Consider the following 21,395-nt stretch of genomic DNA (forward strand, 5'->3'; position numbering starts at 1 on the left):
CCCTGATCTAGAAAGGGCTGAGAACCACTACAGTATTGCTACAAGAGTTTTGTATGCATGTTTGAAATTGTAACTGTTTTCGGATTTGGGTGATATTACGAACGCCAGTTACATTATCCATAAGCAAAATAACCTACCTTTGAAAGGACACTGGAAGGGAGACATTAACAGTTTGACGGCCGCTAATTGTTTAATCAAATGATTGACTCTGCTTAATACGCTATACCCGACATTTGTTTAATAAATGGTAAATGGTGCATTTATATAGCGCCTTTATCCAAGGCGCTTTACATTCACCCATTCACACACACATTCATACACCGATTGCAGCGGAGGCCATGCAAGGTACCAACCAGCACATCGGGAGCAATTTGGGGTTCAGTGTCTTGCCCAAGGACACTTCGACATGTAGACAGGAGGAGCCGGGATTCGAACCGCCGACCCATGGATCATTGGACGACCTGCTCTACCTCCTGAGCCACAGCCGCCCTTGCGTTTAATACGCCGTTTTAAAATAATTAAAAAGAAACAGCGGATTTATCCGGGACCTGGTGACGAGGCCGTCAGGTTATGGTGACGAAAGGCTGCTAGGGCTTCTGGAAAATTGAGCCCAATGCAAGTGGACGGGGGGTTTGTCTGGACTACAACATCTCTTGGAGGCGGATCTTGTAGCGCATTGTCATGGCCGCTGGTGCTGATGATCATAACAAGCCGACGGACCATTTTTCGCCGGATTTTCGTTGTTGAAAGCTGCAAATACTTCAGCGTATGCTCTAAAGGTAATAAAACAATCTCGGCAGCGTAGAATATTTGATTAAATAGCGGGTAAAGCGTTTTATGGAGTCAAACTGTTAAGATAAAATCACTTACTACTAGAATATATTAGAATATTAGAATTTGTACACACATTTTTGCTTGCCAAATTGTAGGTGTTGCACCACAGGTCACAGCATTTTGTCAATGATAGAGTGTGAGCGTTTTGATGCATATGGGCTTCGATTGGCTTTTTGTGCACAGGAGGTTGGAAATAATGCACATATTATTGGACTTGCAATCAAGACTCATTCACAACACTTGGGAGAGATGGAAGGGTTATTTTTGAGAAACAGCTTTGGGAGACAAAATAATTCTGTTAGCCGCTACACTCTCTTTGGCCACAAGATGTCATCCTTTACCAACCGGTGGCAGTGCTGCTCAGCAGCATGAAGATTTCAGATTTCACACAACATTAGAATGACAGGTTTATGGACGGTGCTCGTGCTGTGCTATTAAGATCCCAAGCTCACTAAATCCTCCCAAGTGACAAGTCTGTGACTAACACACAGTAGCAAGTTGGGAAGAGAATAGCGTACAATAGGCTACAATACATAACATCTACTGGCTGCATGGTTGTGTGTAGCCTACTGCAGCTACTGTATTATGGTAAATGGTGCATTTATATAGCGCCTTTATCAAAAAGTATGGGAATACATCACATATATAAAAAGCATTTATCAAGAAACATGCGTAAGCTAAGAACGTAACTAGAACATATCTATATAATGACACTATACATATTAACTATACATATATACTATACTATGCTATACATATGTAGGCTACTATGATGTGCTATGACTATATACAATGCAATTATTGTGCTGTCTACATGACATGCTATAAGTCTGTTTCAAATGCTATCGAAGTCTAAAAAGTGCTATCTAAGGGGGTAGGATAAGTGCTATGGGCCATGATGGAGTCTGAAAAGGTGGGTCTTCAGACTACGGCGGAAGATTGGGAGTGATGCTACAGTTCTGACTGCATTCCACAGTTTTGGGGCCAGAAGGGAGAAGAGTTTGGGACGTGTGGAGCGTTATCCAAGGCGCTTTACAGATATTGTGCATTACATTCACCCATTCACACACACATTCATACACCGATGGCAGCGGAAACCATGCAAGGCACAAACTAGCACATCGGGAGCAATTTGGGGTTCAGTGTCTTGCTCAAGGACACTTCGACAGTAACTCTGGGGGAGCCCGGGTTCGAACTGGCAACCTCACGGTTCCCATCCAGCCACTCTACCCCTGAGCCACCGCCGCCCGAAATGAAATCTGTAACATTTATATCAGGATTCCAACAGAACATTCCAGACAACATTTCACTCAGACGGAAGGTCATTCCTGCTTGGTCAGGGCAAGTGTTACTTCAGGCAGTAGTGTCCTACCTGCTGCAGTGGTGTAAAGTAACTAAGTACATTTACTCAAGTACTGTACTTATTAAGTACAATTTTGAGGTATTTATTACTTTACTGGAGTATTTCCAAATTTCTATACTTTTACTTCTACTACACAAGGCACTACATCTCAAAGGCAAATATTTTACTTTTTCTCCACTACAATTATTTGAAAACTTTAGTTACTCTGTAGCTACTTTGTAGATTTAGATTTCCATTAGAAAACATACATTAACCATGTCCGCCTGTTATGTAGACAGCAGGGATGTCAAACTCAAATACACAGTGGGCCAAAATAAAGAAATTGGTACAAGTCGACACCGCAGTCGTTCCAGGCAAACAGCAAAAAAGTAAATGCATTTAAAACTGAAAATGGATTATTATGAATCTGTTCTATGATCCTCACCATCACTGCTTTCATAGTATGTGATATGTGACAATGCACTCGCAGTGTATTGTCGGACTTGTAGTATTATGGTGGTCCGTGCAATATACCAGAGGGCCAGTTCTAATACTAATTAAGTATCATCCCGTGGGCCAAAGATAATTCATTCACGGGCCTGTTTTGGCCCCCGGGCCTTGAGTTTGACATATATGCACTAGAATTTCATTGTATGTAGTCATAGCACTTCATAGTATGTATAGCATAGTATAGTATATAAGTATAGTTTATATGTATAGTTTCATTATATATATATTCCACTGTTACGTTCTTAGCTTACACATGTTTCATGATAACTTACTTTTTATGTATGTGATGTATTGCCATGCTTTTTGTTCTTGCTTAATGTAAATCGCTCTGGATTAAGAGCGTCTGCTAAATGCCTAAAATGTAAATTGTCAGCCCTATACAGTACATTGCAGTATTGATACTTTTACTTGGGTAAAACATGTGATAAATTACTTTTTCCACCACTGACCGCCTCCATCCACTGCACACATGGCTAGTTATAATGTATTAACAACATACTCCATGCATTTGTTCCAGTAATGTTTTGAGTATTCAAAATAATTTCCGGATTGCAACTTTAATGGCTGTAGATGCTTTGCTGATACATGGTGTATATTACACATTATCCACCGTTGGCATCGATTGACTGTACTCCTATACACACTGTATAGGCTGTCTGACACTTTACATAGAACATCATATCCACCGTCAATTATAGTCTAGACATATCATTCATTCACTAAAGATATATATTATTGGGGATAATTGCACCTATTTTATATTTATGAAAAGTTTATTCGTTGAGTCTGCATAATGGCTCGATCATTAAAGTATTTTGATCTTTACTACATTTTTACTTTAATTGTTTTGTTTTTCATATTAGTTCTGTTTGTCTTCATCTCTTCTGCTCGTACCTGTACAGTATCTGTCCTGTGTTGCCTACATGTGGACGTGGTACTGCTATGACACTTGCATTTCCCCACAGGGGTCAATGCAGGTCTGTCCATCGATACGTACAATCTATATATCAGCACAATAACTAGAGATGTCCCGATACTGTATCGGTATCGGGAAAAGTATCGGATCGGCCCTTATTTGTCATATCGCGTCATATCGGTATCGGCAAATATGCCAGTCTAACCACAGATCCCACACAGGGGTAAGGGGTTGACACTATGGCAGGTAAATAAAATGTTGGGGCATGTGGAGTTTGCTTTGGAGTTGCCCAAACTGCAAGTGCACGTTTGAGTGAGGAGTCTGCTATAAACACAACACGAGATATACTGTAGCTATAAACACAACATGAGATCACTACACTGGTATCTGTATTCGGTATCGGTATCGGCTAACACAGAAATTGAGGTATCGGGATCGGATCGGAAGCGAAAAAAGTGTATCGGGACATCCCTAAAATAACCCTTGCAAAAGTGTCCCTGCTTTCTTTGTGTGTGCCTGTGATCCGTTACTCAGAAAGTAACTCTTTGACTAAGCCATGCGTTTTCCAAACTGGAGCAATTTGCAGGTTAGACATAATTACCGTGCTTGTTTTGCCAAACAAACTAGAAAAGGCCCTCAGCTATTCAGCAACCATGTGTGTGGTGTTCCCTCCTTTCCACCCATTAGCCCCCCCCCCCCCAAAACTACTCTCAGAATGTTGTCACATGTCCAACAAAGTGTTTAAAGTGATCTAGAAAAGAAAGTATAGTAAGAAAGTAAATAATGACTTGACGAGAGCCATTGAAGTCAACAACAACAAGCAGCATGCCATAAAGCACTGCAGTATGATTGATGTCGAATGCAACTGGAGGCAGTAATGTGTTTATTATTTCCCCCACTGGCTGAGGCTGTGTGCAGTGTGTGGTGGACATGCTGTGTGTCAGTGTGGTAGACATGTTAACAAGACTGTCTGGGAAAGCAGACAGGAAGATGTGAACGTGTGGAGGGAAGCCACTCTGTGATGATTGGATTAGTAGTCCAACACTAATTATCAGTGCAAGAACCAAACGAGTATAACGTGGTCTCTCACCGCACGATGCAGGCTTATCAGAAATATTGCTTCTCTCTCGCACTGGTGGAAAGTAACCAAGTAGATTTACTTAAGTACTGTATACTTAAGTACAATTTTGAGGTATTTGGACTTTACTTGAGTATTTCCAATTTCCAATACTTTTACTTTTCAGGTCCAAAATGTGTACTTTTTACTCCACTACATTTATTTGAAAACGTTAGTTAGCAGTTACTTTGTAGATTTTGATTATTACAAAACATACTTCAACCCACTTTAGCCCTATATATTTCGGCCATTTGCAAATAGCAGATCTGCAAGCTCACAATGCATCGCCTCGCCTCATTGTGAGCTTGTAGATCTGCTATTTTCAAAAGATCTTTTTTTTTTACATTTTGAACTTGTGATATGGGACATTCTGCATAATAAGTACTTTCTAATTTTGGTGCTTTAAGTACATTTTGATGCCGATACTTTAGTACTTTTACTCAAGTACATTTTGATTACCGTACTTTTACTTTTACTACTTTACGGACTTAGTTCTGCAGTGCATTAAAATATAAAGCGGAAGTGAATCCTCCTCTCCACTTCCGCTTTGTCTTTACAGTCGCGCAAATGTATCCTAATATAAATAGAAATCACCTAAGCATATATATTGCTGCTTAGCAGAAATGGAAATAAAAAAATCAAATATTTTAAAATATATTTTCGTGAACGGAAAACACAGCTTCCTTACTCGGATTTCGGGAGGTGTAGTTCCAGACTCAGTTGTCTGGCTACGCGAGACTATGAGGTCACAGATAGAAACAGCTGGAAATGGGATGTAGAAGACTGGGATACAGAGGTGGAAAATAAACTAAGTACAGTTACTCAAGTAGGTCTACTATACCAGGGGTTCTCAACCCGTGGGTCGCGACCCCTTGGGGGGTCGCCAAATTATTTTAGGGGGTCCCCAAATTATTTACAAAAAAAAAAAATCACGATTTTTCAAAAATAGCAGATCTACAAGCTCATAGCGCGCCACCGCTATGAGCTTGTAGATCTGCTATTTTTAAATAGCTAAATTATAACAATGCTTAAAACACCAAAATGGGTTCCCGCCCAAAATGGTTTAAGGTTATTGTAGCAGTCAATTTATATTGGGGGTCGGGAGGGGGCGGGGCGGGGGTCCCGAGACGTTGCCAAAGCATTTTCGGGGGTCCCCGGCCAAAAACGTTGAGAACCCCTGTACTATACTATACTAGCACCATTTCTATTTTATTTTACTTTACTTGAGTATTTGCATTTCTCGATACTTGATACATGCCATGTACAGTACTGTACATTTCATTGTTCTTTTTTTAATCCACTACAATTCTTTGAAAACCTTAGTTACTGATTGCAGATTTATATATTAGAAAATAGCCAATCCAAGGCAGTAATATTTGCTGGTTTACATTCATTTATCTTCAACAAAATATGAGTCATAAGGCCTCACTCAGACCTTTACTGCATTGCTGTATGCTTGTTGGATGAATGTTGTGTAGTGTCATGGCCGCCCCAATGCATTTCCAATGGGAGTCGCATGGTTTGACACAACATTTGTGTTGTATGAGGGGGAGGGGCGCAGTCGAAACACAGCCGAAAGCCATACAACAGCTTGTAGTCCAAAATGTGGACTACAAACCATGTGACTTCCATTGTAAATGCATTGGGGCGGCCATGACACTACACAACATTCATCCAACAAGCATACAGCAATGCAGTAAAGGTCTGAGTGAGGCCTGAGAGAAAAGAAAATAGCCATTCTACAAGCTCACACACACATTGATGCCATTACGGTTGTACTTTTACTCAAGTAAAACTGAAGTAAAGCATCTTGAGTATTTCTTCCACTGGGACTGGCAGAGCTCTAGCCTGGCATGGCCAGACTAATATCACTGACGAGGGCATTTGTATATTTCTTTATTTTTCGAAAGGCAGATTATTGGTCTGGTTTCCAGGCTATATGGCAGAAGTATAGGGAAATGCAGCCATGGCCATGGAGTTGGCTCTGGGATACGTTCCAGCATGTGAAGTTAGGTTGAAGTATAGGGGAAACTAAGTATACAACTACAGGAATGGAGGGCTACGGAGAGGACAACTGAAGTCTGCTAAACCTGTTGTGCAAAACAAAATGCCCTCTCTCTCTCTCTCTCTCTCTCTCATATGTATAGATCCGACCCCCATCTCGTCTCGCATGTCTCTCCTCTCGCTCTCTGCATTGGGTTGTCCGTCTCTATGCACTGACCTATCTGAGTTTAGAAGAAATCAGCACAACACGCCAAATAATAAATACATCTTTAAAAGGAATACAAATTCCTACAAATACAATACTGTATTTGTGTCGTATTCAAATGTCCTTTTATGTGTTTCATTGTGCACATTCTTAACCCCTGGTTAAGAGAGTGCAACCGGGGCCCCCAGGGGTCTATATCTCTTTCAGTGAACAATAACAAACCTACAGACAGTACAAGCTCACATCATGTCAAGTTGCCAATGTTTGTCTATTTTCACAATTTATTACATAACCAGAATAGGGACACAAGGGTTCATGTTGTTGATGCCCTGTGCTAATTATTATTGTATACAGCATATTGTTTTAATGTCAATAGTTTTGAATTGAAACATGCTATACAAACAAACTAGCCTTCCCTTGCCCTGTGTTTGTGTTTGGGTGAGGCTGAGCCAAGAGGTATTGGCAGAGACAGAGGAAGAGGTGGGGGCTGAGACAGAGGAAGAGGTGGGGGCTGAGCCAAGAGGTACAGGGGCAGAGACAGAGGAAGAGGTGGGGGCTGAGCCCAGAGGTACAGGGGCAGAGACAGAGGAAGAGGTGGGGGCTGAGCCCAGAGGAAGAGGTGGGGGCTGAGCCCAGAGGTACAGGGGCAGAGACAGAGGAAGAGGTGGGGGCTGAGCCAAGAGGTACAGGGGCAGAGACAGAGGAAGAGGTGGGGGCTGAGCCAAGAGGTACAGGGGCAGAGACAGAGGAAGAGGTGGGGGCTGAGCCCAGAGGTACAGGGGCAGAGACAGAGGAAGAGGTGGGGGCTGAGCCCAGAGGTACAGGGGCAGAGACAGAGGAAGAGGTGGGGGCTGAGCCAAGAGGTACAGGGGCAGAGACAGAGGAAGAGGTGGGGGCTGAGCCAAGAGGTACAGGGGCAGAGACAGAGGAAGAGGTGGGGGCTGAGCCCAGAGGTACAGGGGCAGAGACAGAGGAAGAGGTGGGGGCTGAGCCCAGAGGTACAGGGGCAGAGACAGAGGAAGAGGTGGGGGCTGAGCCAAGAGGTACAGGGGCAGAGACAGAGGAAGAGGTGGGGGCTGAGCCAAGAGGTACAGGGGCAGAGACAGAGGAAGAGGTGGGGGCTGAGCCAAGAGGTACAGGGGCAGAGACAGAGGAAGAGGTGGGGGCTGAGCCCAGAGGTACAGGGGCAGAGACAGAGGAAGAGGTGGGGGCTGAGCCCAGAGGTACAGGGGCAGAGACAGAGGAAGAGGTGGGGGCTGAGCCCAGAGGTACAGGGGCAGAGACAGAGGAAGAGGTGGGGGCTGAGCCCAGAGGTACAGGGGCAGAGACAGAGGAAGAGGTGGGGGCTGAGCCAAGAGGTACAGGGGCAGAGACAGAGGAAGAGGTGGGGGCTGAGCCAAGAGGTACAGGGGCAGAGACAGAGGAAGAGGTGGGGGCTGAGACAGAGGAAGAGGTATGGACAGAGACAGAGGAAGATGTGGGGGCTGAGACAGAGGAAGAGGTGGGGGCTGAGCCAAGAGGTCTGGGCAGAGACAGAGGAAGAGGTGGGGGCTGAGCCAAGAGGTATGGGCAGAGACAGAGGAAGAGGTGGGGGCTGAGCCAAGAGGTATGGGCAGAGGAAGAGGTGGGGGCTGAGCCAAGAGGTCTGGGCAGAGACAGAGGGAGAGGTGGGGGCTGAGCCAAGAGGTCTGGGCAGAGACAGAGGAAGAGGTGGGGGCTGAGCCAAGAGGTCTGGGCAGAGACAGAGGAAGAGGTGGGGGCTGAGGGGGGGGCTGAGCCAAGAGGTATGGGCAGAGACAGAGGAAGAGGTGGGGGCTGAGCCAAGAGGTCTGGGCAGAGACAGAGGAAGAGGTGGGGGCTGAGCCAAGAGGAATGGGCAGAGACAGAGGAAGAGGTGGGGGCTGAGCCAAGAGGAATGGGCAGAGACAGAGGAAGAGGTGGGGGCTGAGCCAAGAGGAATGGGCAGAGACAGAGGAAGAGGTGGGGGCTGAGCCAAGAGGTATGGGCAGAGACAGAGGAAGAGGTTGGGGCTGAGCCAAGAGGTCTGGGCAGAGACAGAGGAAGAGGTGGGGGCTGAGCCAAGAGGTCTGGGCAGAGACAGAGGAAGAGGTGGGGGCTGCGCTTTCCACCCCGGCTGCAGCCCAGATGTCGTGAAGGGAGATGGCCTGGCTTATACAGTAACGGAGCCAAAAGATGGCTGCTATGTGTGGTATGAGACTATGAGTGATCTTGTACCAGTGCACAAACAATGTACTGCTAAGCTGAGCTCTGCTGTTTGGCCGAAGCCATAATCGGAGCAGTCCAAGTAGTTCAGCCGAGAATCCATATTTCAAACATTATTTGTTTACAGTCAGCTGCTCCTAAGAAGCCTGCTGAAGGGTTGTAGTTCACCAAGGCACTCCTCATTGACAAATGTTTTAAGACGGTATAATGATCAAAACAGACATTGTACGTGCAGGATTTTGTGCATGCACACGTTGCACAGTATAGTAGCCAACAGTTGCCTGGTCTGAAGAACGCAATTGTCAGAAATTCCAGAGTGTCGTTAATATTTCATAAATGTCTGCTACAGTACTACTATAAAGTGTGCTTAATGTATGAAACAATGTCTGTTATTGTATAACGCATGCTGTTATTGTGGCATGTACCTGTACATGGATGACAGCTCATGGATGACAGCTCCACCTTTACTGCAACATGTCAATTAATATGTAGATAAATGGCTGTACTGGGAATTATTTCAGGCATTATTACAAGCATTCCATGTTTAGTTGATATGACAATTTACCTGCCTGCGTGCCCCCCCCCCCCCCCCCCCATGTTGAAATTGCACAAATCGCCCACCAGACCTATTGATGCTTGATTCTTCTTGTACAGCAAAAGAGAGCATTAAAAAACAGTAAAAAGTTGAAATATGGAGTTACTAGGGTTCGGTCTTCTTCTGTCTGTGGTCCTTTGAAAAGGTTTGAGCTTTGACAGTGGACCATATCAAAGGAACGGGGATTTCCCCTTCAAATGAGTGAAGTGAATGTCGTTGCTGCCCGTGGCTATATGTCGTTGTATACATCATGTAATTATAGATTTAGATTCGTAGGTATAGCTGTGTTGAGAGAGACGAAATACCATCCTGACACGTTGGAACACAGTACGGAGACATGAATGAAAACAAGGCATTGAGAAACAAAATGGTGTCTTTGATGAAAAGAGGATGTATATGTGACCAGATTTGACTGAGAGACTGCCATCGCGCACATTTCAGCTTTTCACCAGAGGAGAAAAAGTTATTTTTTTTCCCCAAAAATGAGTTAATAGCACAGGCAGACTCTTCACATACTAGAGCATGTCTGAAATAAGTGTCAGAGCTGATATCGACATGTAAATATGAAATAAATGCTTAAACATGTAGCTAGGTGTAATGTTAGAGACCACAGAAGTGAACCTTTCAAGCCTGTTTTCTCAACTCGCTGTTTTCTGCAAGACATTACTCTATAAGCCATATCTCCAAAACTGGTGGGTCAAACTGAACAACCAATATGTCAATTTGAAGCTATGATTCCCTGCTTTCATATGATGTGAAAAAACGAAAATTCTAAAAAATCCAATGGCAGTCCCTCAGTCAAATTTAGTCACATATAGTCCCACGCTGACAAGCTAGTGACAGCACGTTGCATTAAATCTTAGGTCAGCTTCTTCCAGACGGCGTGGAATTCATGCACTGAGTGATATATGTTCTACAATATGACATCTGGTATGACAAGATGGCCACATGCTATTCTATGTCACGCTTTATGTATGCACAGTGAATACAATATAACATGCACAATGGGCGTGGTTGAATTTGGTCTCCCTGCTCTTCTTTTGACAGATTTAGATCCTGAAGGTAAAAAGTTGTTTTTCTCCAGGCAGGTTCTATTAGCTCAGTGGTAAGAAATTGAGCACTTATGATGCAGGGAGGCTGGAGACCTGGGTTCAAATCTGAGGTAGAACAGGAAAGTTACGTATGTCAGCCAACTTGCAGTATCCTCACGGGCCACAGCCCACCAGGTTGAGAATCACTGGTTCAGGCTGTGAGCAGCAGGTCTTGGAGATAAGGACAATCAGTCAACAGTCTGCTGACTCTGCTCCCCTCAGGTTGAGAATCACTGGTTCAGGCTGTGAGCAGCAGGTCTTGGAGATAAGGACCTGGTTCAGGCTGTGAGCAGCAGGTCTTGGAGATAAGGATCAGTCAACAGTCTGCTGACTCTGCTCCCCTCAGGGATGCATGTCAATCTGACAGTGGAATGCAGTAGAATTAGCATTCACTGCTACATGAGAGAATGATCTGATTGGAGGAGAGCAATTCAGAATGAGGGAGAGAGATAGTGAGACAGTAAATGGGGAAAGATACGGTGACCTATAGCTCTGGTCCATAGCGTTAGAACTAAGGACGTCTCCTTAACGCTATATGGGACTTTCAACTTACTGTGTGTGCACGCATGATAGACAGACTGCACAGCCTGTCGACTGCTGTACAAATCACACCCGTGTGAAGTGAGGGACGCTTTTATCATCATACATCTTCATGATGTATGAAGATATTGTCAATGGGAATTTCATCTTTGTGTTAGGACGAAATAGCCAATTTGCTCGTCTACATATGTATGACGTAACTTCACCATTCATTGTCAATGGCATTTAATGTTTGTGTTAGGAGTAGGACAAGGCACCTGTGCACAGTGAATGGTGAATGGGATCTTTCTATTAGCAAGATCTGTAGAGGGCGCAGTGGTAAAACATATTTGTTTTTCCCGGTGAAATATTTTGTTTTCTGGCCAAAAAGTGCATTTTATACATGCGGTGGGGGGGCTCAGAGTGTGTCCACTAGGGAATGTATAGGCTTTCAACTCCACAAAACATCTTTGTATTGGTGAGTAGCGAAGGTGTTCTTTTTTATTTTGAAGCAGTCACAGGCCCAGTGCAGTCTGTCATGATTGCACAGGACGTTGAGTGACAGAAGGAGAAAGAGATAGTGGTCAATGACCTGGGACCTGGGTCAAGCCTCCTATAATTCAGAGAGGGGGAGATTTGCCCCAGGGCCTTGGAACTGAGCCCTTTCTCTAACTGGGTGATAATTACATACAGTCAACCTGAGGAGAGGGGGAATTAGCTGGATAGACAGACTCCGCCAGACAGTGCTATGTCATGTCCAACATAATAGTATACTATACAAAATAATTAAAAAAAACTTTAGTGCGTGCATGAAAACTAGGTACATTTACTCAACAACTGCAGGCTACTACAATCTGAAGAGGTAGTTTTACTTTACTTGTTTCCATTTTTAATACTCTATGGTACACCACTGTCAAATATTAAACTTTTTACGCATCTACGAGTATTTGAAAACCTTTGTTACTTTACTTTGTAGAGTTTGATTATTATTACAAAATATGCGCTGTGTATCCGCGCCTATACTTACTCTAGTACTTTTTCATATCAAAACGATATGTTCATGCCATTACTTTTGTACTTTTGCTCAAGTGAATATGAGTATTTTTAATTGTGGTATTGCTACTTTTGACTTCAGTCAGGAGTCAGGCGCAACCGGAGGGGTGATCAGATGTGGGTGCTGGGGGCGTGTTCTCTCCTCCGTGTCATCAGTGCCATTACCCTAGGTGGGGTTGAAAAATAGGCCTTTCTGTGTGGAGTTTGCATGTTCTCCCTGTGTCCCCTAGGGTAGGTAGTACCCTCACAAACTGGTTTCTATACTGCCTCCAACTGGTCAGCCGGGCCACCTGATCTCTATACTGCCTCCCCCTGGTCAGCCTGATGGAGGGGAAAGGAACTGGTTGGAATAACGTCTTGAATGAATGAATAGTTTATTTCGGTCTTAAAATAACATGTACATGATTATTACAGCAAAAACGTTTTGGACCGAAAAGGTGTAGGCTGAAGCCGTAGCTTATATAGTGCCTACCCTTTTTTACTTACTTATATTACATTAGTGCAAATGATATATATATATATATGTACAGCATAGTATAGCATATATGTGTAGTTTATATGTATAGTGTCATTATATAGATATGTTCTAGTTATAGTTTATATGTATAGTGTCATTATATAGATATGTTCTAGTCACGTTCTTAGCTTACGCATGTTTCGCGATAAATGCATTTTTACATATGTGATGTATTCCCATGCTTTTTGTTCTTGCTTATTGTAAATCGCTCTGGATTAAGAGCGTCTGCTAAATGCCTAAATTGTAAATTGTAATGATAAAAATAAAAAACAGCAAAAAATAAAAATAAGAACAAATAAAATAGAATAAACTGGCAAGCAAAGGAATATGTTTGGTAGAATCATATGGAGATGGAAATGATGCATTATAAGAGGTTTATGATGATGTTTTATATTTTTATACTATATTACTTTTAAATATTTTCTTGAATTTATAGATTGAATTGCAATTTTTGTGGTCATTATCACAGCTATTCCATATTTCTGCTGCCATTACACATCTTTTTTTAATGTTAGTTCTTGCTTTTTTATTTCAAACATCAGTACATCCCTCAGCTCGTAATGGTTTACTTTCGGTTGGAACAGCTTCTGAATGCAGTCAGGGAGCAATTTATGTTGCGCTTTGAACGCCAATAAAGCTGTTTTCTGGGCTACTATATCGTAGAATTTTAGTGTATTATATTTAAATAAATTGGTAGGTTCATAATAGTCAGATCTATTTATTATTCGTATGGCTCTCTTCTGTAATAAAAATAGGGTTTGTGTTTGTATTATATGTGTTTCCCCATATCTCCACACAGTAAGTGATGTGTGGAACTATGAGTGAACAATACAACAAGTAGAGTGATTTCTGACTGAGGTTATATTTGGTTTTATATAATATTGCATGTTGTCATCTATTATTACACCCAAGATTTTTTTTTCATTTACTCTTTCAATTTCCATACCGTTTATTTTAAGTGTGGCTTGATCGTTGATTTCTCTAGTGTGGTCGTCCTTCCACACGCTACGTCCTACTGGGGAAATTCCCCCTCGTCAGGTGAAAAGAAGTGTATTGGACTCCTCATGCATTGAAGGAAGCATGATGTCAGTCCATTGCTCTCCCCAGGTTGGCAGAGGGAGTGTGTGTGTGTGTGTGTGTGTGTGATACACTTCAGAAGATGATCCTCACCCACCACCTCAAGGTTTAAATGGAGACTTCTAGAGGTCTTATACTGTAGATGGTCACCCAAAATCACAACATTATGTATCTGTCTATATATGGGCGTAGCGGGTTTGTTTGTGGTTGTCTGAGTCAGAGTGACGTGGCCGTGGTCCATCTGCCCGCCCTCCTATTTTATATTTAGGTTATTTGGAGAGAAAAAAAGCTGATCGACAAGCTTACATGTCACATCACTGTACACGTACATTTTACACTTTTTAAAGTTCGAACTGTAGTACTCTTACTTTGGTACTGTTGGTGCCAACATACCTTTGTAGTACTCTTACTTTGGTACTGTTGGTGCCAACATACCTTTGTAGTACTCTTACTTTGGTACTGTTGGTGCCAACATACCTTTGTACTTTTATTAAAATAACAATTATAATACATGACTTTTACTTATATTGTGGTATTGCTAATGTGCTACTCTTAAGTAAAATATCTGAGCACTTCTTCCACCACTACTGACTAGCCTATATGTCTCTCAGAGTGCCGTCAGAGTGAATGTAGCCGGTCCGGGCCGGCCTAGCAGTCCGGGTACCTAGGCTGGTAATCCAGCCTGACAGAGTCAGAGTGAATGTAGCCGGTCCGGGCCGGCCTAGCAGTCCAGGTACCTAGGCTGGTAATCCAGCCTGACAGAGTCAGAGTGAATGTAGCCGGTCCGGGCCGGCCTAGCAGTCCGGGTACCTAGGCTGGTAATCCAGCCTGACAGCGGCCTGACACCGGCCTAGCAGTCCAGGGTACCTAGGCTGGTAATCCAGCCTGACAGCGGCCTGACACCGGCCTAGCAGTCCAGGGTACCTAGGCTGGTAATCCAGCCTGACAGCGGCCTGACACCGGCCTAGCAGTCCAGGGTACCTAGGCTGGTAATCCAGCCTGACAGCGGCCTGACACCGGCCTAGCAGTCCAGGGTACCTAGGCTGGTAATCCAGCCTGACAGCGGCCTGACACCGGCCTAGCAGTCCAGGGTACCTAGGCTGGTAATCCAGCCTGACAGCGGCCTGACACCGGCCTAGCAGTCCAGGGTACCTAGGCTGGTAATCCAGCCTGACAGCGGCCTGACACCGGCCTAGCAGTCCAGGGTACCTAGGCTGGTAATCCAGCCTGACAGCGCGGTTCGAGTCCCGATCCCTGACGACTTTGCTGCGTGTCACTTAACCCATTCAGGCCTGACGTCGAAATTTTAAAAAAAAAGTTTTCTAAATCATGACAATTTTTCGGAAAGATTTGAGGCACATTTTAACGATTTTTCAAAAATAGCAGACTTACAAGTTCATAGCGCGCCACTCGGTGGCGCGCTATGAGCTTGTAGATCTGCTATTTTTCAATAGCTAAATTATAACATAATGTTTAAAACACCAAAAGGGGTTCCCGCCCAAAATTGGTTAATGGTTAATGTGGTTAAACGCTAACGTGACATGGATGCGTTCCAGGTCTCAATGGATTAAATATAACAAATATCTTGGGGGGGGGGGGGGGGGGGGGGGAACAGTGAATGTACTAATGTAGCCACTGGGTGTTTCCTCCACATGCGTTCGTTTCAGAGACAATTTGCAGCGACTCTGATGGGCCAACTTCTCCCACTTCAATGAATCTCCTCCTCTTTTCATTTTCCACCCACTTTCCACTGCTCTGAGCATAGTGACAAAAACAATCCTTCCTTCAGTTGAAATGTGTGGGAAAGTCATCTTGAGCTCCTATTTCAGCACGCTGAAGAGAAATAGGTGATTGTCTTCACTTCACTTCCACTGTCCAACCAAACTCCTTAAACGACAATCTAAAAGGAAAAGAATATACACATGTATGTTAAATTGACCCAAAATGGACCCCAAATTCTTAAGCAGTAACAAAACTGCTGTGCTTGAAATATCTCTAAAGTCTTTTCATGATCAGTCATTTCATGATCAGTGCAAAAGGTTCAGTTCTGTAAAAGAGCAAAGTATTACACCACATTGTTATTGGTCGCGGTGGCCTTTTGACGCTGATGTATTAAGTTTCATTTTATTAACGAGGTGGTTTAAAAGAAGTCAAAATCTCTCAGTGAAAAGAATGAAAATTGTTCACAGACGCGCGTGGCCCTACTGCTGGCCCCATATCGGAAACGGGTCAGCTGTCCGCCAGCAGCAGCTCAGCTGGTAGCTCAGATGAAATAACAGGTGGTCTCATTTGCACATTGTCCCTCCCCTCTGCACTTACCGACCGTAATGACCATTTCTGAACTACCCTGAGTAAAGCCCTCTTTGTACTGCATCGTACCACGGCGTGGTGCGCCAATAATAGCCGACCTATAAGCTCACAACACGTTGCATTGTGACGTGTTGTCAGGCCCGGTTCTTCCTACAGGCCGACGAAGCAGCGGCTTCGAGCGCCATGGGGGAGGGGCGCCAAAAAAAACAAAAACATTTTTATTTTTTTCCTTTTTTTTAACATTTATTTTTTTACTCTGTCCCAACTCTGTCTGCCCAGTGCCCCCCCAGTGCCTCCCCAGTGCCTCCCCAGTACCTCCCCAGTGTCTCCCCAGTGCCAGTGTCCCGCCAGTGCCTCCACAGAGCCTCCCCAGTGTCCCCACAGTGCCTCCACAGTGTCTCCTCAATTTTTGGGACAGAGTAAAAATCCTGCTTGGGGCGCCAGATTGCTCAGGACCGGCCCTGCGTGTTGTGAGCTCGCAGATCTGCTATGCTTTTTGGCATAAAAAAGACAATGCTTTGTAGGACATACTTGGAGGTTTGGAGAAAATACTTTGCGCATGATGCCGTGGACTCAGACTGATGCGCGGAGTTGGATCGTGTCTGTGGGTTACGGTTTATTATGGTCTGCCAGTGTGTGTCTGTGTGAGTGTGAGTATTAGTGTGTGTGTGTGTGTGTTTTGGACGGCGCAGAGAGAGAAAAAGACAGAGCCTGAGACAGAAAGAGAGAGTTGGATACGTCTTGTCGGGTTGTGGTTTGTGTGGAGCACTATTTGTAGCAGTCTCAGTAATTATTCATCCTTTATACGACCCGAGTGACCACTGAGTTGACCAGTGGGAATATAGGACGGGCATTAATGACATTCTTTAATAACTGGACTAATGGTTCATTTACATGAAAATAATTGAAAAAGAAAATGTGTAGAATTCTGCAAATTCCTTTTCCTGGCAGATGTTCAGCTCATTTAAAAAATCATTACGGCTTCACTTAGCATCAGCTGGTGCCTGATTAGAGGCATGAGAGGACATGACACGGACGGAAAGATGAAAAGATTACGAGAACGGGGGAGAGGAGAGTGTGATGGGTGGGAGCCAGAGGAGGGAGAGGAGAGGAGAGTGTGATGGGTGGGAGCCAGAGGAGGGAGAGGAGAGGAGAGGAGAGTGTGATGGGTGGGAGCCAGAGGAGGGAGAGGAGAGTGTGATGGGTGGGAGGGAGAGGAGGGAGAGAGAGGAGAGGAGAGGAGGGTGTGATGGGCGGGAGCCAGAGGAGGGAGAGGAGAGGAGGGTGTGATGGGCGGGAGCCAGAAGAGGGAGAGGAGAGGAGAGTGTGATGGGCGGGAGCCAGAGGAGGGAGAGGAGAGGAGGGTGTGATGGGCGGGAGCCAGAAGAGGGAGAGGAGAGGAGGGTGTGATGGGCGGGAGCCAGAAGAGGGAGAGGAGAGGAGAGTGTGATGGGCGGGAGCCAGAGGAGGGAGAGGAGAGTGTGATGGGCGGGAGCCAGAGGAGGGAGAGGAGAGGAGGGTGTGATGGGCGGGAGCCAGAGGAGGGAGAGGAGAGGAGGGTGTGATGGGCGGGAGCCAGAAGAGGGAGAGGAGAGGAGAGTGTGATGGGCGGGAGCCAGAGGAGGGAGAGGAGAGTGTGATGGGCGGGAGCCAGAGGAGGGAGAGGAGAGTGTGATGGGCGGGAGCCAGAGGAGGGAGAGGAGAGTGTGATGGGCGGGAGCCAGAGGAGGGAGAGGAGAGTGTGATGGGTGGGAGGGAGAGGAGGGAGAGGAGAGAGAGGAGAGGAGAGGAGAGGAGGGTGTGATGGGCGGGAGCCAGAGGAGGGAGAGGAGAGTGTGATGGGTGGGAGCCAGAGGAGGGAGAGGAGAGGAGAGTGTGATGGGTGGGAGCCAGACAAGGTGTAAAGTAACTAAGTGCATTTACTTACGGTTACATAAGTAGCTACAAATTTGAGGTATTTGTACTTGAGTAATATTGTCTTTTAATCCACTACATTTATTTGAAAACTTTAGTTATACCAGTTACTTTGTAGATTTTGATTACAGCCCTAGGCTATATACTGTACATTTCGGCCATTTGAAAATAGCAGATCTACAAGCTCACAATGTGTCGCATCGCGACACATTGTGAGCTTGTAGATCGGCTATTTTCAAAAGATTTTTTAAAACATTTCAAAACTTGAAATGGGTCATTCTGCACAATAAGTACTTTCACTTTTGGTACTTTAAGTACATTTTGTAGCCAACACTTTTGTACTTTTACTCTCAACTTTATATTGCAGTATTGCAGTATTACTTAAGTAAACATTTGAGTACTTTTTCCACCACTGTAGGAGAAGAAATAAATGTCTGAGAGGGAGGGAGAGGAAGGGAGGAGGCAGTGGTGTTGGGGGGAGGTGTCTGGAGAGGGCGGGCAAACCCTTCACCAATAATCTGCCCTTTCCTTCCGGATACAAACTGTGCCCTGGCCTGAACCAGTGCTTCTCACAGTGGGGTCCGGGGACCCCCAGCCTGGGGTCCTTTGAAATGGCACTTCCAGATGGTCGTCAGCAAAAATGAGGAACAGTTAGCCCTATTTTATATTATTTCTTTTTAACACATTGAGAGCCCACGCAAAACTGCCCAAAAATCACTTTCACCTAGAAAATCCATTCACATTTTATATAATTCAGCTGACTGTGGAGACACATGCTGGAACTTTTTACTTTGAAATGTTTTATAGTTTCTGAGTTATTTAATTTAAACGCCAAATGCATTCTCAATGGCGAAAACACAAACTTTGGCACCACGTATTAAAAAAAAAATCATTGTTTTGATTTTCTTTAATAAAAAAAAAATATATATATATATATATATATTTTTTTTTTTTTTCAAAGACGTCCACAGACGTCTTGGGCTCTGCCCGTGCGGTAATACCAAAGACGTCCACAGATTTAACAATGTAAATCCTTTACATGCCAATGTTTGAGAGCCAGCCTGGACTACAGCAGCGAGCTTTACAACACAGTGTCGCTGTGTAAGCCCACTTCTTTCCTGAGGCACCTGAGTGTTCAATTTCAATACCGAAAATGTTCCGTTCTTCTCCCTCTTCCATTCCTGGATCTCCTCTTCCCTCAGGCCTGCCAGGGTGTCTGATCACGAGAAGAAAAAAAAACCTAGAGGAATGCCAAAAGGAAATAGCTCTAGCAGTCATGGATCCAAACAGACTGAGAGCTGGCTGACGCAACGAGGCTCCTCTTCTTCCTCTTGATGAAAAACGTTTTAATAAATCATTGTTGAGAAGATGACGCCAAGTAAAAACGGATCATAAAATGTTAGCAACTCCACTGCCACTGTGGGCCTTTAACTGTTGTGATTCATTTAGAGAAGATTTGTATTATTACCATGGGTGCTGTATTAATACCATGGGCGCTGTGTTAATGGCAGCCACTGCTCCGAATAGCTAGGATGACTAGACTAAACTATTTCAGATGAGTAAAATAGGATACAACTAAATGGTGTGTTAGTCAAAAGACTAAGACTAAATCAGAATTAGCTGTCAAATTTTACACTGGCATAAGACTAAAAGACAAAGATTTTGATATTGTGTCGACTAAGACTAGACTAAGGGCCCATTTATACTATTTTAGAGCTGAATAAAGTCCCTCCAAACACGGGTTACACAAGTTATGTTTTCATTGTTTAATTTGCCGTTTTTTATCACTTTTAAGACATACAAGGTTTTCCTCGGACAGTCTAGGATACGTCACATGTTTGGATCACGTGACCGCCAAAAGAAAAGTGTTAATTCAGCCCAGCTTCAAGTTCAATTTGTCGGCGTTGAAGCCAAGAAAACACAAGCCAATTTCCAAATGCTTGTGGCCAGGAAGGTGAGCTCTGCAGAGCGGGTAGTAGCTGCCTCTCGCTGGCCGTGCCGTGCGATCTGGCTGCAGTGTTGTAGGTGAGCTCTGCAGAGCGGGTAGTAGCTGCCTCTCGCTGGCCGTGCTGTGGCCAGGAAGGTGAGCTCTGCAGAGCGGGTAGTAGCTGCCTCTCGCTGGCCGTGCTGTGGCCAGGAAGGTGAGCTCTGCAGAGCGGGTAGTAGCTGCCTCTCGCTGGCCGTGCCGTGCGATCTGGCTGCAGTGTTGTAGGTGAGCTCTGCAGAGCGGGTAGTAGCTGCCTCTCGCTGGCCGTGCCGTGCGATCTGGCTGCAGTGTTGTAGGTGAGCTCTGCAGAGCGGGTAGTTGCTGCCTCTCGCTGGCCGTGCTGTGGCCAGGAAGGTGAGCTCTGCAGAGCGGGTAGTAGCTGCCTCTCGCTGGCCGTGCTGTGGCCAGGAAGGTGAGCTCTGCAGAGCGGGTAGTAGCTGCCTCTCGCTGGCCGTGCTGTGGCCAGGAAGGTGAGCTCTGCAGAGCGGGTAGTAGCTGCCTCTCGCTGGCCGTGCTGTGGCCAGGAAGGTGAGCTCTGCAGAGCGGGTAGTAGCTGCCTCTCGCTGGCTGTGCTGTGGCCAGGAAGGTGAGCTCTGCAGAGCGGGTAGTAGCTGCCTCTCGCTGGCCGTGCTGTGGCCAGGAAGGTGAGCTCTGCAGAGCGGGTAGTAGCTGCCTCTCGCTGGCCGTGCTTGTGGCCAGGAAGGTGAGCTCTGCAGAGCGGGTAGTAGCTGCCTCTCGCTGGCCGTGCTGTGGCCAGGAAGGTGAGCTCTGCAGAGCGGGTAGTAGCTGCCTCTCGCTGGCCGTGCTGTGGCCAGGAAGGTGAGCTCTGCAGAGCGGGTAGTAGCTGCCTCTCGCTGGCCGTGCTGTGGCCAGGAAGGTGAGCTCTGCAGAGCGGGTAGTAGCTGCCTCTCGCTGGCCGTGCTGTGGCCAGGAAGGTGAGCTCTGCAGAGCGGGTAGTAGCTGCCTCTCGCTGGCCGTGCTTGTGGCCAGGAAGGTGAGCTCTGCAGAGCGGGTAGGAGCTGCCTCTCGCTGGCCGTGCTTGTGGCCAGGAAGGTGAGCTCTGCAGAGCGGGTAGGAGCTGCCTCTCGCTGGCCGTGCTTGTGGCCAGGAAGGTGAGCTCTGCAGAGCGGGTAGGAGCTGCCTCTCGCTGGCCGTGCTTGTGGCCAGGAAGGTGAGCTCTG

The sequence above is a fragment of the Electrona antarctica genome (assembly GCF_951216825.1).
Source record: "Electrona antarctica genome assembly, chromosome: 9".
Classification (NCBI taxonomy): Eukaryota; Metazoa; Chordata; class Actinopteri; order Myctophiformes; family Myctophidae; genus Electrona; species Electrona antarctica.